Source organism: Protopterus annectens, chromosome 3.part0 (genome assembly GCF_019279795.1).
Source record: "Protopterus annectens isolate FY-2018-M chromosome 3.part0, PAN1.0, whole genome shotgun sequence".
Classification (NCBI taxonomy): Eukaryota; Metazoa; Chordata; order Ceratodontiformes; family Protopteridae; genus Protopterus; species Protopterus annectens.
The window spans coordinates 839,792,844-839,817,425 of record NC_056731.1 but is presented as its reverse complement, the minus strand read 5'-3'; the positions used below and the strand labels follow the sequence as shown (position 1 = coordinate 839,817,425).

General features: G+C 44.2%; 1 long non-coding RNA gene across 1 annotated transcript in view; it reads right to left on the bottom strand.

The window, feature by feature from the left end:
• Nucleotides 1-24,582, bottom strand: part of LOC122796582 — a 1,807,408-nt gene that overhangs the window by 1,663,688 nt on the left and 119,138 nt on the right. The gene's annotated exons all lie outside the window — the stretch shown is intronic.

Sequence of the window (24,582 nt, the reverse complement as noted above, 5' to 3'; positions counted from 1 at the left end):
AAATCGAATTAGTAAACACACACGCACGTAGTGAAATGTTGAGCCCTAACCCTAGAACTTTCAGAATTAGATTCCCTCTGTCCCTTTTATACATTTGAATTGCTGCAATGTCGAAGGTGTAAGCAAAGTGCAGCGTGTTTGCACATCGCTGCCCTCTGCAGAGTGTAGCTTACACATCATATTCATTCAAATAGAGAAAAACATGCAGAATCAATGTAAATGTCAATAGTGTAGTGTTTAGAGTATTCGCCTAACAAACAGGCATTCACAGTATGAGCCCACCAATAACACATATCATTTTCCATGTGGAATAAATGTCGTTTTGCCATAAAACTGACATAAAAATATCACATGAGATATTTAACTTAAATATCATTCAAGCAAAGTGGCACTGTAATAATGAATAAGGTACTTGTTCCGATACATTAAACAGGAACGAAAGCTTAAGCAACCACTGTGGTTTTGTTTGGTCCATTTTTTATTAGTTTATAGAAGTTTCTATTGCATTTAAGTAATATCTTCTACAGTTCTCTCGGTTATTTGTGCATATATATATATATATATATATATATATATATATATATATATATATATATATATATATATATATATATATATATATATATATATATATAGATATGTGTGTGTGTGTGTGTGTGTGTGCGTAGTAGATATACACAGATATACAGCTATGATAGGAAACAGCACACAAGAATGACATATGTTCACTGGCTATGGTAATGGAAGTGAGGAGTCCAAGCAAGAAACATGAAACATGTAGCATGACCTTCCACCCCCCCCCCCCCAGATGGACACGGGAAACATACACACAAACAATGTAAAGAGTCCACTGCTCTCCAGGCCAAAGGCAGGATACAACCGGGGGGGTACATAGTGCACCCGTGAATTCTAATCTTGGAACACAGACAGGGGCATCCCTTGCGGGACACCCTAAAAATTGGCAATACCAAAAGAAGGTGATAGACCAAACATTCTGGCTGGGGTGTATACATACTCGGAATACAAGGATGGGAAAGCTTGATGACCCATGGGCCAAGACAATTGTATGAAATGGGTCCCGTGAAATGGATAGTGGGCAGCGTGTAGTGGTGTGTCCAGGACAGACCAGGACCCAGAGTAAGGATGGGTGCTGTTGAGGAGGTGCGGGTGGGGGAACTATGGGTAGCTACTTATGGGTCTAGGTGTGCAGGTATTGGCTGATGTGGGCCTATATGGACAGACCTAGGGATGTAAGCGAATGTGTTCATTGGGCAGAGGTGTCGCCCAACGAGCAGCCACACCCGCTACGAGTCCCACAGCAGAAAAGTGTAATCTATATGGAAAGGAATGGAATAACCAGATGTAGATGTATATATGTAGAGGTATGTGTGTGTATATCTACCCATAGCAACATAGAGATAAGCCTCTCCCTCTCCGTAGTACAAATGTATACATACAGAGACAGAATACAGATACATACGCACATATAAATATATTCATATGCAGACACACATAGACCCATATGGTGTTTTATATATATATATATATATATATATATATATATATATATATATATATATAGATATAGATATATATATATATATATATATATATATATAATATACAGCAAAATATAAATATACATGTATGCATACATGCATACATATACAGATATATCTGTATATAGTAATGTATATAGATATATATATATATGTGACTGTAAATATACACATGTATATAGCTGGGATATGATACACCAGTTATGAGTTACATATGTTCACAGGCCGTGCATATGGGGGTAAAGGGTCCAATAAACAAACATGTAACACATAGCATCAACCCCCCTCACCCCCCCCCAGCTGGGCCGGAGAGACATACAAACACACAATAAAGGTAAACACACCACTGCTTCCCAGACCACCGGCAGGATACTACCAGTGGGAGAGACCTGCCAGGTCTAATCTTGAAACATAAACATCGATGTCCCTTATGGGACACCAAAAATTAATGATCATCGGAGGCAGTCCCAGTAATGACTTATCAAACCAGGCTGTAGATGTACATGGGCCAGTAGGTTGTACAAGCCTGATAACCCATGAGTCGACACAACGTTCGACATGTGTCCCGACATGCAGAGAGTGGGCAGTGTGTATTGGTGTGTTTATACCTCACCTGCACCCACAGTAAGGATGAGTGCTGTAGAGGAATGGCAGGTGGGGAACTATGGGTATACAATTATGGGCCTAGGCATGCAGGTGTTGGCTGGTGCAGTCGTATTAGGACCGCCCCAGGGATGTAAGTAATATTCCAAAATGGGCATAGCTGATGCCCATACCTCTCGACCCCTAAGAGCAAATCCACTGGACAGGACATAAACCATTGGGGAAACAAATAGGGACCATACCTCTTAACTGTCCCCAATTTCCAGGGACATCCCTGATTTTGACTCAATTTCTAACTCTGTCCCACTTAATCCCTCCTAAAACTAGTGACATTTGGAGGAAAGGTGGTGAATTACACGTAATGAATAGTGACAACAATTAAGAGTTATAAACATCATTTACCTCAGAAAATGTTTATAAATTCATATGCTCTGAGTCTGTCAATGTGTCAGGTTAATAGCACTAATAATTTAAATGTGTCCCTGATGTTGTTATGTCATGTCCCTGATTCAGTTTATATTTTTCCCCAATCGTATGAGAGGTCTGATATGGACAGAAAGCACATATTCCACTGATAACCTTAGAAAGATGATAGAATATTAGGTATGCAGTAGCATGACTCGGCCGAAGGATGTGGGTTCCAAAACCCAATTACTTGTTTGTACTGAAGAGTGTCAGTTCCCATGTATTAGCCAGACGAGTGCAGATTGTAAGAGGAACACGCCAATTATATGAATCAAACTCTGGACAGGCTGTGGATTCTGTACAGCTGAACGGCATGCTGTCGCCTAATGGGCAGCCATTCCCGATACTGTAGGCATGTAATCCGATGTAATAGAAATCACAAGGTAATATCGTATTCCTCACTCCCACCCAGGGGTGTGAGTGTCAGATGCAAACACCAAATGCAGTGCATTTGTAAGTGCGGGAGCAAGCGGTTGTAAGCCTGTTTGGCTGCCAGTATGTGAGTATTACACTGGTAAAACAATGTAGAGGCTAACTGAGTGTAAGAAACTGTAACCGGAGGTTAGCATTGCTTAGCTCCATGCAAACCCACGCACACCCGCTCCTAACTACTTTAATGTGCCTTAATCACTCCGTATCCAATGGCCTTATTCTGCCCAGCAACAAAATAAATGGCCTCTGCAAGGCTCGAAACTAGTATCCTGCACACACAGCTATTGTGATTTACCACTAAGCCATGGCGGATATACAGACATTGGACCTTAACACAAACATATCATCCAGCTGAGTCACTCAACAGTAAAGGAAATGTATTCCATCATGTAGATGTATGTGTGAGTGTTTATGTCCAGATATAGATACATACATATATATATATATATATATATATATATATATATATATATATATATATATATATATAGATATATCAGGAACATCCCATGTGACAACAAAGCATTACAAAGGAATGAAAAGGGAAACACCAACAACGCCTGTATTATGTAGTGGTGTTGTCCTATGTAATATCAAGACTCCCTCAGACAGACATGTGTCATTCATACACGCAAACATTTATACATTGTCCATATACATCACTTTGTACATGTTATTTACATTAACACAACAGTTCCTGTCCAATCATTATGTGAGAACAGTACTGTTGCAAGGTGCTGTGTGTGACATCATCATCATGAGAAAAGTAAATGGGGTAACAATAGAGGGACCGGTAGTGTTGTGTGTACAATGGGGTCATCTGCATCACGTGTACCTGGATCATTTAGGAGTCATGTGCATACTAGGATTGTGTGCCTGAGAGAAAGGGGTGAGGACAACTGGAGTATGTTGTGATGCATATTAAAAGGGTTACACGTGTCCAGTGGACACGTGTGTGAAATGGACAGCTATGTATGGGGCAAATGTTGTTTTAGGAACCGATTGGCCTTTTGTTTCAGTAGGGTGAGAGGGGGATGTGGGGGAAGGAGAGTAGGTATGCTCATGGAGGATAGGTAGGGTAGGATGACAGACAAGACAACATACAGGGTCAGTATATGACCCATGTGGGGGGATACACCTCAGATGGGGAGGGGTGTTTGGCAATCACAAACCCATGAGCCCTCAGATGGAAACAGTGGGACGGAGGTCCCCAGCCATGGGCAGCCACCACTGCACCAAAATAGTTGCAAAGGTGACAGTGCTGGGGGCTGTCTAGGAGGGGCAGCCTCACCCTGTAAATGTGACACTCTGCCCTTGAACTGGTGTATCTGTCCTCAAAACCTCTTATTGAGCCTCCTATGCACCACATCCAGGACCTTACAACAGCAGACATGTTCCTGTCTGGACCTTCTCCCATGGGGGACAAGCCCCATCCTCAGTGGTGGTACCACCAGAAGGTGGTGCAGAGCCAACAGAGGTGGAGGTCCAAGGCTGGGCCCCAGATGTGCTGGTGCCTGGTGCCATGGCCAGCTGAAGTGGGACAGGAGGTTCTGCTGGGACCTCCAAACCCATACAGTCTAAGGTGTTGCAGTTTAAACACAGATATGGCTTAGTAATCGTCAACAGCATTCAGGATTACTTATAACAGCATGCATAGATATGACCATCAACCCAACACAACGGATGGTACACATTTGCAGAGGGAGCACAGCACATGCATATATACTGCATGACATCTGTACAAGGTGTAGAAGACTTGTGACTGCAGCTATGAACAGTGGCCCATTATTGGCATGTCACTAAGAACCCCAGACAGTGTCTGTCATACCACTGTTTCATGTGACATATGTCCAACCAAGGATGCGATGGCAGTAACTCATCACTATCACCATGTACTGACTGCAATCCTCACACTGTGCTCCTGCAGTTCACATATATGTGTTCAGTGAGTAACACAGGAAACAAATGGTTCCACACACTGACTAGTCCACAAATGGCCCTACAGATGGGGGTCCCTCACAAACAGAACACTGTCTTGTCAGTTTTAAAACATGCAGAATAGCCATTACCACACACAACTTGCTAAACAGGCAGTAGTCTCAATGAAGCATAGCTACACTTACATGCTGTAGTCATGTCTGGCACATCACCCTCCTGTCTTTAGGCTATTTCCCACTGTGTAAGTTGTTTGAGGAACATCCAGATATCATCTGTGATGCCGTTTACCAAACACCAGATCCAGGTACCACTCACAGTGACTGTCATGGACAAACACTAACATGATGTTCCTAGATATTGTACTGTGTTTTTCATGCGATTGGCTATGGGAACATCATCACAGCTGTTCCACATGCAATCAGTTAGAGGAGGACTGCAATAGGTGCAGAGGCCATCACCTGATCATGACCATCACTTACAAAACACAAGATGCTGCTGAGCAGGAGTACACCTCCACATCCACCAGAGAGTGTGTGGGAGGGACAGACAGAGGCAAAGTACATCAGAGAAGGGCTTGGAGACTAAAACCTAAGCATTGTATGTCACACACCCACCAGTACAGGGGGTCAAACCCCTGACTGACTAGTCATTACTATTACAAGTGCATGCAGTCACTCCATGTGCCACATAGCTGACATGTTGGTGTGCTGTAAGAACATATATGTGTGCTGGTGAGCGACATCTGCAACAGAGATATAGTAGACATACAGTAGGTATAGCACACATGGCTGTCCACATGAACAGACATCATTGTCAACACAACCACACTCTCTAATGGACTCACATTGACACTTTTTTCCAGGCCAACAAATACACTTTCAAACTACTTAGTTTGCCACACTGTAGTAATGCACAGGTACTGCATGTACCACAGGAGATATCCAGAGGTTCTATGGGCTAGGGCATGTAAACGTGTTTGACATCTGTCAGTATGCCAGTGGGAGTTATACTGGGAGTGACTGTGGCTGGGAGCATCATACCCCACACATAGACACAAGTTGCCTGTACTGACATGCATGTGTGCATTGCTTCATAGCTGTGTAGTGGTTGGCTGTGCAAGATGGCTGTACAAGGCTGGGTGAGGGGTAATCCTTGGCATCATGCCACCCGACAATGGTGTGCAGTGTGGTACAGGGGTGTAGTGTCTGCAATGTCGCACACAGATGGGTATTGTATGAACTGTCCTGACATCTTGGTTACCATTGTGTATGGCCATAGCTTTGCAATGCATGCCATATCTGTGTTTAATAGTCCTTGACATGGACATTGCCTGGGATGTGCATGTCCCACAATAATGTACAGTGACATGTACAGATGTACCTGGTTTGGCTGGCCCATGCTGTGTACACAGACTGTTATCCTCTGATATGCCAGTACTGGCCTGGTGTGGCAGGACCTGCTTATAGTCAGCAGGTTGACCCTGCACCTGCATTGATAGCATGATACCAGGTATTCTCTGGTGTCAGTGGCATCGGTCCATACAGGGCACATATGTAAGGCATTGTATGGCCTCTGTGGATCACATTTGATGGCACCACATATGTTGCAGGCATCCAGTGGGGAACATAGTGAAGGCACATTGTCCAAAATGATGTGCCTATTGTACTGCTGTACAGGGTTCCATGCCCTCTGCAGCCCACTGCAATCACACCATGCCTACTATCTGTCATCAATGTGCAGGGTACTAGCAACATAGCGGGATATTCTAGGCAAGTGTGTTTGTGTATGACACATGGGTTCAGGACATATTCCAGGTAATAGTAGGGTTGCATACTTTGTTCACCAGGCCTTTTGCCAGATGTAGGGGGATGGCTTGCCAACACAGTCCCTTGGCTGACTGACATCTGTACCCCTCGTGAGGTGGACATTGTAGAACATATAAGATGGGCACCATATAGGAAAACTACAAAATCCACTCCCCAACATGTCCAGTGGTTAGACACTCACAGCCACCTCCACACAGGCTCAGACAATCAAACACACACACACACCTACCATGTCTTGGAATAGAACCCCTACCTAACTAGTGTATCACACTACAGCATTACACAGTTACAGCATGCTGTACGGAGATTACTGGGTTACAGCAGTCCTAGAGGTGCATGTCTAGGTGGGTGACATCAGCAGGATTGCCAAAGGTGGTCATGTGAGTTGTAAAGAGTGTGCATACTCTAAAAGGCATTGTTACTTTCTCAGGCACACAGACAGACAGACACACACACACAGTTGGTCTCTTTTGGAATAGAACCCCCACCTAATCAGTTTATCACACTACAGCAGTATGCAGTTACAGCACGCGCAACAGAGAATACTGGGTTACAGTGGTCCTAGAGGTGTATTCCTAGGTGGGTGACATCAGCAGGCTTGCCAAAGGTGGTCATGTGAATTGTAAAGAGTGTGCATACTGTAAAAACATTGTTTCTTTCACAGGCTGGCAGGCAGGCAGGCAGACACACACACACACACACACACACACACACACACACACACACACACACACACACACACACACACACACACACACTTGACCTGTGTGTGATTAGAACACCTACCAAACTAGTTTAACACACTACAGCAGTACGCAGTTACAGCACGCGCCATGGAGATTACTGGGTTACAGAAGTCCCAGAGGTGTATTCATAGGTGGGTGACATCAGCAGGATTGCCAAAGAAGGGCATTCCAAGTATACTGCAGGTTGTACATGTCTGTTACCTGTGTGTACCTGCTGCTTACTGTCACAAAAGCACATTTACACCTGCTTACAACTGCCTTATGCAGTCCTAATTGATAGTATCAATAAGGCTTGCAGGTCTTGGACCCTGGACCATGCACACTGAGGTCACTGGATGTACCACTAAGCCATCTGGGTTGTAAACCTGTTGCATGGAGTCAATAATGCACATCCTACTACAGGTATTCCACAGTACTAAAAAAAAAAAAATGGGACAGTCCCTTTGTGTACATATGTACAATACCCTTGAATGTACTGTACTCTGTGAAACAACAAAGACAAGTCTACATCTGTACAACTATCATAACTACATATATATATATATATATATATATATATATATATATATATATGTATATACACAGACATACACATACATATACATATATATATACTACTGCGGTGGTGGTGCTGCAGTAGCATTGTCGCCTTACAGTAAGACGTTGTCCTGTTTGATTCTCACCTAGAGCATCTTCTGTGTGGAGACATGCATGAATGGGCGTACCTTCGTTGAAGGTTGTGCAACAGGGCTGGCAACTCAGCACGTAAAAATCTTCTGCCAATCATTAGCAGACCGGAGTTCCGCTGTGGCGACCCCTAACCAGGAAAAGCCGAAAGACACAACAACAACATATACATCTTAATGCCCTTTGTGACACAGAAGGGTTCCAAAGGAACTGACGTGTACACAAAACAGAGACATCTCTTATGTTATAACATTTAAATCATAAACAGTTCACCAGAGAAGGGATGGTTGTTGTGTATGTAGAGTTTGGGGTGGGGAATGATGGCTAATGTAATCTACCCTGGGGATTGTGGAATTAGGGTGGGGGAATAATGGGTATGGACCTACACCCCAGCGACCACTTCTGTGTCACTGCTCAACAGTGGCACAGGAAAATAACATACCCAGCTGTAGTCGTGCTTGACTGCGTATTCTTTACCATTCCTAACTACCATGGTGTGCTAAAAGACATTACACATGTGTATGCCTGGCTACAGGGTAGTCACACACAAAAACACACACGCACTTGCCAGTATTGTGCATACACGTCTTGCCTATGTAAAGATGACTAGTACAGTGGTATGCAGTTGGGGTATGTGCCACAGAACACATACAATGACACTTACTCTGATACCACTTCTGAGCTGGGTGACATCACAGGACCGATTACTTGCAGTGGGGAGGGGGGAAGAGAGAGGTTCAGCAGTTGACAAGTATAAAGGCCAGTGCAAATGGAGGTATCTCTTTGGAATGCAGCAAAACCTGCTCTCATGACAGGATGCAGACACAAATACACACACACAACCACACTCAGCCATTTGCTGACACACACACTCAGGCATTTGCTGAGACACACACACACACACACACACACACACACACACACACACACACACACACACACACACACACACACACACACACACACACACACACACACACACACACACACACACACACAGCCATTTGCTGACACACACATAAACACACGCACACAGTTGTCAGTGGTGGGATCAGAACTCCTGCCTATCTACAGATCACATACAGTACTACGCAGTTACAAGACGCACCACAGAGATTACACATTCCAAGGCAGTCAGACTGCCCTTCTACAATTGAGGACAACAACAGGGAGACTGACAGTCATGAAGTACATAGCTGTAGACCTGTGTGTTTAAAGTAGGTGTCCATTACAACCTGTATGCACAAACAAGACACATCATCCGCACGTAGGTCTGAGAGGTATAGTTGTAGCACAACAGGAACCCAAACTGGAGTATGGCCATCTGCGGAATGGACAACTACTATCACTATACAGGGTTACAGTGAGCATGCTCATACACTTAGTAGCACAGGGCCATTAGGATGCACTATGACTACAACTACACAAGGTTATACTGGGCATGTTCATACACTTAGTAACAAAGGGCTTGTTGGATGCACTGACTCAAATAACACAAGGTGGCAGTGGGGTACACTCATACACTTAGTAGCACAGGGCTGTTTGGGATGCACTCCGATTCTAACCACTGAAGGCCACCGTTTGCATGCTCAAACACTTACATGTACAGAACATATTGTAATGGACTCCTATTGTAAACACACAGGTTTACAGCTAGGTACAGCTTACCTGTCAATATATATGCACATACTGGTTTACTACCTGATACCTGTATGTGGCCAGTAAATTATATATCTGTGTCTGTGCTGTGTGATACACATGCATACATGTACATGAAGTACTGACATATATATGTTACGTATACACATTCATGCATGTGTGGACATGACAGACAATAGGTTACCTGGGTCACACAGGCAGATGCTACCTACAGCATGTGTCACACACCTTGCTGCCCTGAAAGGCATACATTGATAGGTTGTGGACAGTGGCATTATATGTGGAACAGTGGCATGTGCAAGCATAATGTGTAAGCCACCTTGTGTAATGGTACTGAGGTGCAGGTGTCAAGATGATCTCTCCTGGCTGTGTTAGTAGTTGTCATTATTAGCAGGACTGCTACCCTAAGTATATCTCACATTGGTCATATACACAAGTTCTGCTACTGTCCATCACCTTACATGTGGCATTTGCTACCAAGCACATTAATGCCACGTGCAGTGATATCAAGGTATGGGTGGCAACTGCTAGACCAAAACAATGAGCTGCTGTTATTATGAGGTTGTCCAGTGTCTGTCATTCTGGGCTGTCATGACTGAATGATGAGCCTTCAACACAGAGCACATGCATCCATGGTACACGTGTGTGTGGATAATACCTAGGTTGCATTTACCCATATAGCCGCATTCCAAGGCAAATGTCCAACACACAGAAGTAACACCCTGACACCTATATGACAATTGCACTGGATGCTTATGCTAACCAGTGTTTGATGTGTGGCTTTATGTTCATAGTGTTGAACACACATGACAATTGCACTGGATGCTTATGCTAACCAGTGTTTGATGTGTGGCTTTAGTAATCCATTCGCTCAATGTAGAACCTACAATGGGGAATACTGACATCTGTGCAGTGAGAAACACCTGGCTAAAGGCTCTGCAGTGCAAAATTGCACTACCACCATATAACTCAGATCCAGACATGTGGGCCATAACAGTGGTATGGACCCTTCCAGGTGGTGGTGTACACATATTCATAAAGGCTACTCACGTGTAAAGACCACTACTCCAACATAATGCATCACAGATGAGTCAGGTACAGGTGACAGTGGCAAATGCTGCATTCTAGGTTGTATCCTCATATACATTCACCACCTTGTTCCCCGACTACCAACACACATCCATATGTGGTATGACATAGTATGGTAGACCACCAGATAACCCTTGATTGGTGGACTGTACCTAGGCCTACATCAACTGTGCAAAGTACCCATGTACAGACACAGCTGCATAATGTATTATGCAATGCAATAATACCACTGTTTGTAACCAGCTCAGTTGTACACATACCAGGGTCCCTCAGATGTTGTCAGCATTAACACGGTCAACTGTTGCTGTACACCAGTAAACAACACCCTCATGGTTGGATATGACCTAACTGTACCTGCCCTGGATATGTACATCCCACACTCATACAACATAAACTACATTACCATAGTTTTCATTTTCCTTTCTACATACAGGTGGTTACAGTCATTACACACATGCACATGGCAGATAGCATGCTAACAGTACACAAGGTTCGATATCTATGTTGACAGAGGTAATATCCCCTCTCTACTGGTCACCCATGACACCTATCATATCATACAACACCGCATGTGGCATGTATGTCTTTAGACATGTCCACCTAATGCAAAGCCTACAAACATACCCAAATAACAGGACCATAGGACCTACACAAGGCCTGTATTGACAGACTCAGTGAAATTCAGCTCTGCTCTGTATGTTCCTGAGTAGTCACAGGTGATATGTTCATGATATGTACAGCCATGTGTGTCCACAGCTCCTACATATACCCCATGTCAACAATTGCAAGCCATGCATGCTGTGTGCTGTCTGGACATTAGCCTTAGTACCACAATAGCCAGTACCTGCTGGGGTGAGAAGTTTATAAGCCACAGACCTCGCACATGCGTGAATGAGTGTACTGCCTAGCTCTTACAGAGCACATTGCTGCCACTCTTCCAGTACACATGAGGTGTGTGTGGCAAATATGATGTGCTCACTGTTGACCATTACAGTGCCCTGGCTTCACCATGGCACTGTCAAATAACAGTTTGTAGGAGCATGACATGGAATAATGCTGTGTGTGTCACAATGATATGTGCTGTTGTAATATATGTACACTTGGCTACTCGGTGAAAGTGATGGTGTCCTACCAGTACATGAATACAACATCCATTATGGTGTAATGCTCGGCTATGTTTCACACATGGCGTTGGGAAGGTGTGGAATGTATCCTCTTGTCCTGCTAGTGCATGTACTGATGTAGACCGCATATGTGTACATGTATTGATGTTTGTGTAGATTCCATGTGTGTGCAGTATCTGATGTCTGAAGGTGACTGTTGTCTTAGTACATCATGCTTTTGCAATACAGCCTCAACATTGCCAACTGTATATGGTGATATGCTCTAAGTACAGTAAGCCGTACATGAGGTATGGACAGATGTTTAGACATGACTACTAAGTGGTGGGACTTCTTTGCAGATGAATGATTACTGAGGACAGCAAACTGGTGTGTTATAACCAGTCCTACAATAACCTGTGTACCTGCTAAGGTCAGGTTTTGTTAATTGAAGTGGAAGACAGACAATGTAGAATGCTGTAAGGGTGACACTGAAGGCAAACCTCATGACACCTGTAACAGTAATACTTCCCCTGTTCATATATTGTGCATTATTAATTGAAGTGGAAGACAGACAATGTAGAATGCTGTAAGGGTGACACTGAAGGCAAACCTTATGACACCTGTAACACTGTGCATATATATTGTGCATATATCAGCATAGTTGTCAAAGGAAAGAGTCAGTAAGCATTATACCGGATGCGATACTGCTGTACTTCTCTAGTACCTATCATGAGATAGGCAGGTGTTTGATTCACAGTACTAGCAAGTATGGGTGTGTATGTCCATATATGTCACGTATGGTTGGGAATACATCCCACATGTTATCACTCTCCTGAACACTGTTGTTGACACCAGTACAGAGTGAAGTGTAGAAAGAAAGGCATAGGCAGGTGGTTAAACTTCACACATGTAAAGTGTCTGTATGTGTGTGACATAGGTGTATATCTTTGTGAATGCCAGTATGTGTGTGTGTGTGTGTGTGTGTGTGTGTGTGTGTGTGTGTGTGTGTGTGCGTGTATGGCTGTCCGGTTCCTGAAGTGAGGCTATATTTTACCATAGTGAAATGTTAATGCCAAATCCCTCCATCCACGCAATGCAATCTAGCATCCCTGTTGATATCATCAATCGTAGATGGGCATACTAACCGCCTGTTAACATGTACACCCTGGGGTGTGACCTGTTGTTACATAGCCTACTGATGGACCCCCCCCCACCACATACACTCACAGCACTGTAGTATCCCTGTCAATGTCCTCGATCTTAGGCCATTCCAACTACCTGCACATGTGTAATCTTTGTGACGCGTCTTGTAATTGCGTAGTACTATAATGATGATATGCACATAGGCAGGGGTTCTCATCCGAACACTGGCAACTGTGTTTGTGTCAGAGTGTGTGTTACTGTGTCTGTGAATCCCTGAGTGTGTGGGTGTGTCTGTGTTTGCATGCTGTCATGGCAGTGGGTATTACTGCTTCCCAATGAGAAGCCACTTTTTCCACTGGGTTTTACTCTTGTCATCTGGCATACCACTCTTTTACCCACTCCACACTCCAGGTAACTATATCTGTGATGTCTCCCACTATGGATTTGATGGCTCTGAACACAGTAGCTTACTACACAGCAATCATGCTCTTGTATCATTAGAACAGTAAACGTAATTGAAACACGGGAGAATATAACTGTGATGTGGAAGCTACAAAGTGTATGCAAGTATTGTCATACTGACCTGTGGGTATTCAACATGTACCTATGGGAAACCCGCAAACAACTGACATCCACTGCACATGCAACTACAGTTGAAAGAGGAAGGCAGAACGTCAAGATCAACATGCTGTTAGTGTTGTTACACATGATACATACTGTCAAACATACAACATGCATTCTAAAACTGCAATACATGGTATGTCTGCTGCCTGTCAACACTACTCAATAATATTAATCTACAATTGTCTACCTAGTATGTTCACCCTGTGCATCAGACCATATGAATATGTCCCTGCACCGATGGTGTGGATGACAGGGATGCAGCACAGGCATCATCATATGCACAGGGTGATAATGTTTGCCAGATGCCTTGGCTGTGCCATTGGATGACATAATGTGTGTGTGTTAGGGTCTGTGATATCATTAGGCATGTGTGGATGTTATGCATGTGTGTGCTGAGGTGCCTTACATTTGTTTCCAATGTGTGTGTATGCATGCACACAGGTTTGGCATGTGGCTCGCCTACACAGGGGTATTATTGACAGCTGCAGACTGTACAAGGCAGATTTCACAGTTTATGGTGTCCGGCCATGGCCACATGACCTGCGCCTGCCAGGGGTTGCACAGGCACTACCAGACAGAGGTCCAGATTGGGTACCGTCTGATGACGAATGTCCACTGGAATCGTGCCCCTATTGGGACTGTCCAGGACCACATGCACGTGGCCTGCTGTGTCCTGGTGTTGACTACACAGCACCAGCTGCACTGCTGCTGCTACCACCACTATGGGAGCGGGCATGTGCAGAAGCATGTTCACGTAGAACTTCAACAGGTGATGTAGCTGACCTACGCCCACACGCCCGACGCCTAACTCCCACCAGATGTTCCAATACAGACATTCCACACTCCAGGATTGACATGCCACGGTCAAGGACTTCCACCATGTCACCCAATCGTCTATCCAAAATATCTGCAAGATGATGGTGAGCATTTGCAAGTGCCTGGATGTTGTCAGTGAACGGACAGCAGCCCTCTGAAGCCTCAGACCTTCTCTGTTGTGCCATTCAGCACATGCTTGTGCCAACATTACAGCCCAAAACATGCATCTGGTGACTCCAGCTGATGTGCTTTGTCTCACAGGGGCATGTTGGCCAGTGTTCCTCCTACGAGCGATGCTGGGCACATGCCTGTGTGGGACATCACCAGTCTATTGACTGGGATCATGGTGTGAAGGCACATCTTCCATAGTCACCACACTTCCCTGTTCCATGTTACCACCCACCAACTGTCCTTCCTCTATGGCCGGTGGTGATGGGGTATGTGCAGGCAGGGGAACTGTGTGTGAGAATGAGGAGGAGACAGGTGGAATGGCAACCAATGGCACAGATTCAGCCCCTGACAGCTCTGCCTGTGCCTCAATCATACTATCATCATCACTGCTAGAGTCTGTGGGGACACTAACATCAGGTGGACCGCAGGAGGGCAACACACCTACATCAACACCTGTGAGGGGAAGACAAGAACTGTACATTACAAGTTATACCAGACACACACAGACAGGCAGAGACACACACAGACAGAGACACACACAGACAGACAGATGGAGACACACACAGACAGAGACACACACAGAGAGACACACACAGATACAGACACAGACAGACAGACAGACACACACACACACACAGACACACACACACACACACACACACACACACACACACACACACACACACACACACACACACAAACCCACACAGAGACACACACACACACACACAGATGCGTGCACACACACACACACACACACACACACACACACACACACACACACACACACACACACACACACAGACACACACAGACACACATGCAACATGCAGGTGATATGGCAGATGGCATTCAGCTTAGATCAATTATAGTTTCAGCTTAGGCAATTATAGTGGTAGATATCATACATCCCTGAGTTGCACACAACAGCATGCATGTGTCATAGCAGACGGCATGCACCTTGCACAATTATAGTGGTGGTTAGCATACATACCTGTATTGCACCATTTGTGTTAGTAGCCTATGCCCCATACTGCAACACAATGCATGCACTTTGCACTATTGCACCGCACTGCCATGGTGTGTGCAACATACATCACATGTTAACAGACCATCGCTGACCTTTGTACATCTGCCACTGATGCTTTGTGTTGGCCACTGCCCCTATGTGTGAGGACATGAGCAGAAGGGTATGTCGACTGCATACTATGTTTGCCTGAGCCCTAGCTTGCATATCTCCCCCAAAGCAGCGCATGTCTGTTCAACATTATTCTGCCTACCCCTGAGCTGAGTGTAGACATTGTGCATGTGGCTGTACACACATGTTTGACATGGCTGTCCCTACTTTGCAATGGTGCCACAGACTAGTGCAGGTTTACAGTACATCAGCCTGCTGTGTGGCATATGACCTTGCCAATCACATGTAGTATGACATGTCTTCTGCTGACATGTTGAATGACATGCATACTTGTGTAACACAATGGTGTCCTTTCCAATCTACAATACGGTAATGGTGTCTTAATGCAGGGACGTGTTATACTAACATGGGCCTTCAGCTGATGCAATGTTGTCTGTCCACCCTACAAATATGCAGGGACATACTGCACATTGAGCTGATGTGCATAGCTGTTGCAGGGCATCACGTGGCTTCACAATTGCTATACAGTGTGAGATACTGACACAGTTCATAGCCATGACTATGTTCACATACAATACATATTTAATGTGGAATGTGACCCACATCACTGAGGTGTATACACAATAAACCCTAATGTGGAATGTGTGACACAAGTCACAGAAGGATATATGGATGACACCCCTGCACATCTGCAACCATATTACTGATACCTGTCAACTATGCCCACACATGGCTAACTTACAAGTACTATATGTCCCACATGCCATCTGTGTACCTCACACACATGAGGAGCAGGCATGACAGTGATGTCTGACACCAGCAAGGTGAATGTACTGTATCTGTGGCTTGATGTGGATGCATGTGTATGTTCTGCAACACGTGTATGTATTTGGATACTGTATAGGTAAATGCTTCCATGTTGTGACACACTCAAGATGTTCAAGACATGTTATGTGGCAGTTTCATGTTATGCCTACACAAGCTGTGCACAGGCCTGTATGATGTTTAGTGTTTCACATCTGCAATATCACCATTACACAAAGGCCATAGTTGTATTGTGTCGAGCCAATGTACAACAGGGTGTACACACATGTACATCACTTCTACTGTGTGTGTTGCTTCATGTCTCTGACCATCCTCCATGGCCATGTGTACACATGTTCAGTCCAATGGTTGTGATGGCCATCTTATTTCACATGTTAGTATTATCCCATATGACATACACCCATAGATATCATATGCTCCACTGAGGACAGGGTTATGCAGATAAAGGGTGGTATGTATGAGATGTCAGACATGTTTTGCAGGATAGTTGAGCAGTGTTGCAGTCAGCCCACTACATGTCATGGACATGTCTGATAGCACATGACATTGTGTGATATTCATAACAAGGATATACTCTACAAGGGTGTATCTTGTGGGCCGGTCATACTCCAACTCCAACACATTTAGAGTGTGTGTGCACATATGCTCTCTGTACAGTACTGTTCATATTCCCAACATGTGTAATGCTGATATGTAGTACCTGTCCCTACAGTGGAACACACCTCCACCATTGTATTCACTGCTGTCCACAAATCTGGCAATGACAGTTTGGAAGGTTTAGTGTAGATGTTTCATATAGTCTTCAATTGTTTCACATAGGTAAACAGTGTGATGCATTGCAGGTCTGACCAGTGTCCATTAACAGGGCCACCATACATTCTGTGTACGTGTGTTATGGCAGATAGCATGCAATTAATATATTCCGTGCATTATCAAGCCTGGTAAATAATAACAATCTCACCTGACACAAGCTGCTGTCGCTGCAAAATGCCAGAGGTAGCTAAACAGGAGTGTCACAGCAGTAAAATCATTATCCACACCTGTGTGATAGCTACAGAGTGCAATGTCCATGTTAGCACATAAGCCAGTACAATACACTATACTATGGAGTATGCACATCTGTGCATACATAGAGTAGCAGACTATAGTATGTGGCATGTGTGCATACATGCCTTGCATATGATGTTACATTACATATTTTACAGTAACACATGTAACTATGTAATATATAGTTGTATTTTATGTGCAGTAGTGACTTAACATGCAACTCCAGGCTCTGTGGTTGAGAGACACCCACCTCCACAATACCAGCTAAAGCTTGTAGATGGAGGTCAGCAGGTGTCCCCAAGTTGGCCAGTAGCTCCTCGGTACGTGTGAGTGTGGGCTGGATGAGTGGCCCCCCACCTGTTGGACCCTGTTCCCTGGCGATTGCATTAGCATGCTGTTTCGCCCATCTTATCAGGTCAGTGCAGTGTCAGCGCACCTGCTGATAGGTGCAATTGTGACTGCCAACATCATTTATCCTCCTGCAGAGTTCCTCCCACAGGTCATCCCGCTGCTGTGCATCCTGTGGCACATGGCTGAAGAGCGCTGTGTAGTTGTCGTGGAGGTATGGGATGAGGACCTCATCCTCCAAGCGGCTGTACACCGGCAGTCTGCTATGTGGCATACCTGGAAGACATAATGATGGAGACAGGTCACAGTAACTCACAGAGAAAAACAGCAGTACAGCTAAACATATATGTGTATCACATTTATTAAGATTACAAATATGTCTTTCTAAATCTACATGACACTAACAACACTGACATATATGTCACACACATTTGACACCTACTGGTGATGTGATGTTATTGCCATATATGTGTGTGTCATGTGATGATGACATTGCTCATACACCATGTGGATGTTGCCTTGACGTGGCATGTCTGTTTGCCTGTAGTAGTGTCTTTACCTATCAGCACATGCCTGGATGTGTTCACATTAATGCAATCAACCTTAATGCTGTGTATATGTCACATATATAGTCATACATAGCCATTAGGGACATGACCTGTGACCCTGCAGACTTGCAAACATGTATGTGTTTTGCCATACACATCTACATGGCACTGTACAGCTGTGTAGCATCCTGCCATGTATTGCCTGTGTTGCATATGTGTAACACATGGGACAATAGCTAGCCAGATGGTATTTGCAGGTTGGATATCAACTATAGCATGTATGGTCATAGTGATCTAGTAGGCTATATGCCCTGGGCCATTTAAGAGCTTAGGCAGACAGGTTACCTAGCTGTAGGCAACAGACAGGTAAGTTGCAGTGGCCAGTTCAAGCAGTGCCACAGAACTGATACACATGGTTACTGATATATTTGGCATGCGGTCATCACACCATGTCACAGAGAGGGGCGATGTGTAGCTTTGCTGGACAGGGATGCATAGTATGGCAAGAACGCAGCACACATTGAGTCAACTATTGCTCCTAGTTCATAGTCATTTGCAAACATCAACAGGCTGATGCCTTCTGTGTTAGTCTCTGTGGTATAGATAACAAAGAGGGGAAGTACCAGGAATGACCCCTGTATTACTGTGGCTGGCACTGGTTTGATGTGCGTGTGTTAGTCAGACACCTTCTGTAGTGTTGGTTCTGCCAGCAGTCCAGTTGCCAACCACTCCTGTGACATACGAATACACACCTAGTTTACTGAGTGTAGCTGGAACACAGTATGGGTGATGGTGTCCTACGACCTGGCAAGGTCATGATATGCAGGCAGTGTGAATCAGCCCTACTGTCATCTATATCTGTACCGAGTGCATCAATTACTTTGACCATGGTTCATGGCCGCACAGACCAGACTCAGCAGGGTAGTTGTGCACTATGTCCCACTATCAATGGTGTCTCCCCCTTTGTGGGGTGTAATAACTGTTGCTGTGCACTATTCGGTGTGTACACAGCCTGACATGGAGCTATGACTGAACATGATGTGTATGTGGATAGCTGAATGTTCTTACATTTGTGTAGGATACACCCTGGGATGTTGACAGGTCCCATGAAAGCTGTATGTATGGCTTTAGAGAGTGCAGCTTGTACCTGCATAGTCTTTAGTACAGAGGCCCAGTAGTGTACATGGATATATTACTAAGTGTACCTGTTGGGGGTGGGGGGGGAGGTGGGAGTGGGTTTAGGTTCTCTCAGACCCTATCTGGATGAATGGGTGCTATTTATGTAGGGGCAGTACTTCCTATGCCATAGTGCTGTGCAGCATGGCAGATCTTGTTGTTGCCATTACGATTAATGACACAGCTATAGAATGCTCTGTGCTTGGCCTCATAATATGTGGCTGAGTAGTTTCACAGTAGCTTTGCGTGGTTTTATATGGTGTATCTGCATCTTACTGAGGCTGACCAGAGATCACCTACACTCATGTGTGTTCACTCTTGCAACAGTTACTACCTTCTATGGTACAGTTTAAAGCATGGTACCACCAGTGTGCCTACTTGTTTGTGTTGGGTTGAATCCTGGTTCTGTTTCAATAGCACAATCACTGCACATATGTGACTGCTTAAGGTTCATTTGTGTAGGATTCAGCATTTGCACATGCATTGTCCATCTGCATGGGTGCCATGGCACTCACCACTCTGCTCTTAGGAAACACAACATTGGCATTGGAGACTAACTATGTGTAGCATACTGTTAGCCCTGTTTGTGTGACTACTGTGATCCAGGTCAGTGGGGTCGATGGAATCCAACATGCATTGAGTGCAGGTGTTGGTACATGAGGAGTCTTCCCAGTTCATAATGGAATAGTTGAGAGTAGCTATTATTATGGTTTTCTGTCTCAGACCTAATCTTCCCCATTACAGCACATTATGACAGTTGGGAAGTCCACGGCCTGGTGGGTGATCTGTCTCAAGGTGCATTTTGAATTCCACTTTGGCACAAAGGTAGTTGCTCAGCATAATGCATCTGATGTTATGTAAGTGCAATTAGTGTGGGGATGCACATATCCTTCAGGAATATGGACACACCTGCAGCTTGTGTGTTCCAATAAAGGATAATGGGCAAGAGGTGAGGTATGTGTTATAATATGGTCATGCAGGTGTGCTCTCCAGAGCATTCAAACATGTCTCAGCCACTGCACAGATATGTTCTCCATGTTAGGGATTGACATATGTGTGTCCGTATAGTGTTTCTGACATGTATCATTGTGTAGTGAGACCCGCAGTTTATTGCTTTGCTGTCCTTGTAACAGCAGTGGACCCTCACTTGAACTGTGCATGATGAAGGCACTATAGGGGAAGAATGAGCCCAAGGCAGTATCCAGATTCCCAGGGGTGACAGGTGCAGGCCCTGTCTGGCAAAATATCATGGTCTGTCAACCATGGTATCCCAGGACAACAGATACTTGATACCCTGTGACATGCACCACTACACTAGACAATTGTGGAATACAATCCTTTTGTCCCTGTACTGCAGTATCATTCTGGCCAATGGCAGAATGCTACCCAGGCCTTGGGACATACATGCATGGGCTACAAGACCTGACAGTTCCTACATGTGTTTCCATGCAGTCCAGGCTACTGCATCACAGGTCCTGCACAACAACATGGAATATGACAGAGCCCTGTGTATAGTTCAAAAGGTGGTCTGTGTGTATGAGTATGTGGCTAATCATGGCAGACAGGCAGCAGACAGTATGTATGCCCTCGTATAGGTTGGTGTGTAACATAGTGCTAGAGTTTGCATTCACAAATGAGTACTGTTGGGCATGTTTCCAGTCATGTGTTCAGAGGTGTGGCACAATTATGCAAACTATGTCATACAGTTTATGTATTTCAGTGATCAGTGTCTGTCTCTTCCTGCTTGGGGGGGGGGGTCACTTGTTTTGGCCAGATACTTAGATGTGTCTGTGAATGTGTCTGATTTCCGGTAGTGTGTGTGGGTGTCCTTACTGTGTTCTGGTAAGGGTATGTGTTGGTTGTGTTGATGAGTTGCATGTATTAACCTACACCTCATGACTGTCCAGTCCAGTCATGGCTGTAGACTGGGCTGCCTTCCAGCTTACCCCTGTAGCTGCATCCCAAACAATGTGTGGGGCGTGGTGTTAGGTGGGTCTGGCAGTGTACATGGCACATAGATTACATTCCCTAGGATGGCCACATACACAAAGCTGACATTAGGAAACACCAGTAGCTGACTAGTGGACATGCCTGTATGAGGAGATACACAAAGCTGATATTAGGAAACACCAGTAGCTGACAAGTGAACATGCCTGTATGAACAGTCAGCACTACAAGTACCAAATATTGTATTTAGTTTACGTATTGCCTATGAATATGTTTTAGACAGTGATGCTCACATGTAAATATTTGTGTTATGGACGTGACAACACTGGCTATTACGAAAACATTGTAGCTACGTTTAGCAGCAATCCTCCTCTGAGGAGCACATCACATCCTGATAGTTGATTACAGATGATGCAAGTGTCTACAGGTCTGTTTCCTTCTCTGGGTATATACTCACATATCCACAAGGACCATGAGCTCTGTTGGACACAGGCACCCACTCTCCAAACAGAGTCATGTATCAATAAACTCTGATGCCACTCTCAACACGATCAGGATATAATCAGATAGTGTGAGCCATCACCTATGATGTGGCTATTACACATGGGCAGCTGTCTCCTACATCTTACACTCCTACTGCAGATGTTTCACTGGAGTTAAAGATGATATGCAACCTGTTTCATTACCAGTGCTGTGCACTACCTTACATACAGTATGTGCAGGCAACTGTTAGCTTGCCAATGAGAGGTTGGGCTACACAAACCTGATAGTTCAACCAGTGTGTCTGTACTCCCAATATCTACTCTATGTAGGTGTGCACATAGCCATTTTGCCCAGACCTGTAACAAGGGTCACTACACATTTGCATAACATGTACACATGCACAGCTGTTATTGCTTGCAAATGATAGTAGTGAGGTGGATATTACATGTGTTATGTGTATGGATAGTTACCTGGTTCTTCCAATTATCTTTGCTATCATGCTGCTAACCTGTCAGATGAATACTAATGCTATGTATCCTGCCATTGAGTATTGTAATTGTCAATAGACATAACTACTGTTTGCATAACATAACAGAACTGCTATGTAGAATAGAATACAGGTCTGCCTAGAATACTGTACATTACACAGTAATTTGAACAATATCCCACAATGCACACCATATTTGCAAAGTAAGCCCACCTTTAACATGTTCATCTTACTTATACACCCATACATATGTCGACTGTTACAATATATCGACATATACTATCCCCTGTTATAGCACATACTTGTTGGACCAATCCTGACACTTTCAGTGGCTGGAAGCGAATTGGTGGGTTCCAAGCCCATATCATCCCTTGTGGTGTATGCGGAGTGTGCCATGTGACCTACAGCAGTACACACATAGAATAATACAAGCATTACTACTGCTCAACAATACATCGCTATAAGGTAGGTACTTCCACTATATGCATTGATTACACTGTAATTCTTACAGTACAGGTACTACATACACAGACATACTACATGTTATACATACCGTCTTAGTAATCAGAGGTGTTATTAACTAGTGTAATACTCGTTTTCTGTTCGTCTTTCAGTGTTTTGTACTGTCATACAGGTAGATACAGATGGTTTGAATGTGTGACAAGGCAACCTTTTATAGTTACAGATCAGTAACATGTGCTATCCCGATGACCAATTGGTGTTCCTAAGTAGCTAATTACATGCACATCAGCAGTGCTGCTACTGCCTTAGCCAATATCATGGCTAGAGTGGAGTATAATTCAGTACTCCACTTGGGTATTGCCCCTTTGCCTTACTTGTGAGGAAGACAGCATGGAAGTTTTGTTTGGAATCTATTGCAACAGCTGTATGGAGATGAACAGTAATATATTGTGTGTGATGCCTAGAGGATTTGGTCTAAATGTGAGTACTGCTGTTATATTTCTGAACATTGCTACTTGTGCAGGGTTTGTCTGTACTTAATACTTCTGCATATGTTTCAGCCTGGCCAGGTTGTTTGACCAGCTCAAGGCTGCATAGCTATGCATATAATGTCAGGGAGTTTAGTGTGCTTCCCAGACATATTTAATTTGGTGTTACTGTGTATCATACTGTGCTAATAATCAGTACTCGGTAAAACTTCCTGGTGTACGAACCTTTCAACCCTCTGAAACGGAATTAGTACATACAAACCCTGTTACATCAGCAGCTATTCAATTGTATAACGGCAACTATTTCACATAGGGCCATGTTAGTGTGTCTGTGTCCAGGTATGTTAAGGTTTCAACAGATGTTGTACAGTAGTTGCATAATTGGTTATGGTATGACAGTATGTATTGATGTAATTATTTCGGTTGTGGGGTAGATGTTGGTAGGTGTAAATAGCACATGCAGGTGTGCAGGAACCCCTTTTATACAACGTCTATATGTGTGTGGGTGTTCTTTCCCTATGTGAACACCTATCCCTTAGTGGAATAATACTATGGTAATTGCAGACTGATTCATTAAGGCACTATCATATGTTTCCTGTATAGCATGCGGGTACTGTTAGTCCTTTAATCCTTTTGGCAATACATCGGAATGTAATAAAGTTTTGCAAAATGAAAGCTGTCTGTGTAATTCTGTCATGGATATTTGCAGTCATTGCAGTTGTGTTGGTGACTGTGTCCATAGAACATATTTGTAATAGTGTATTGGGATATA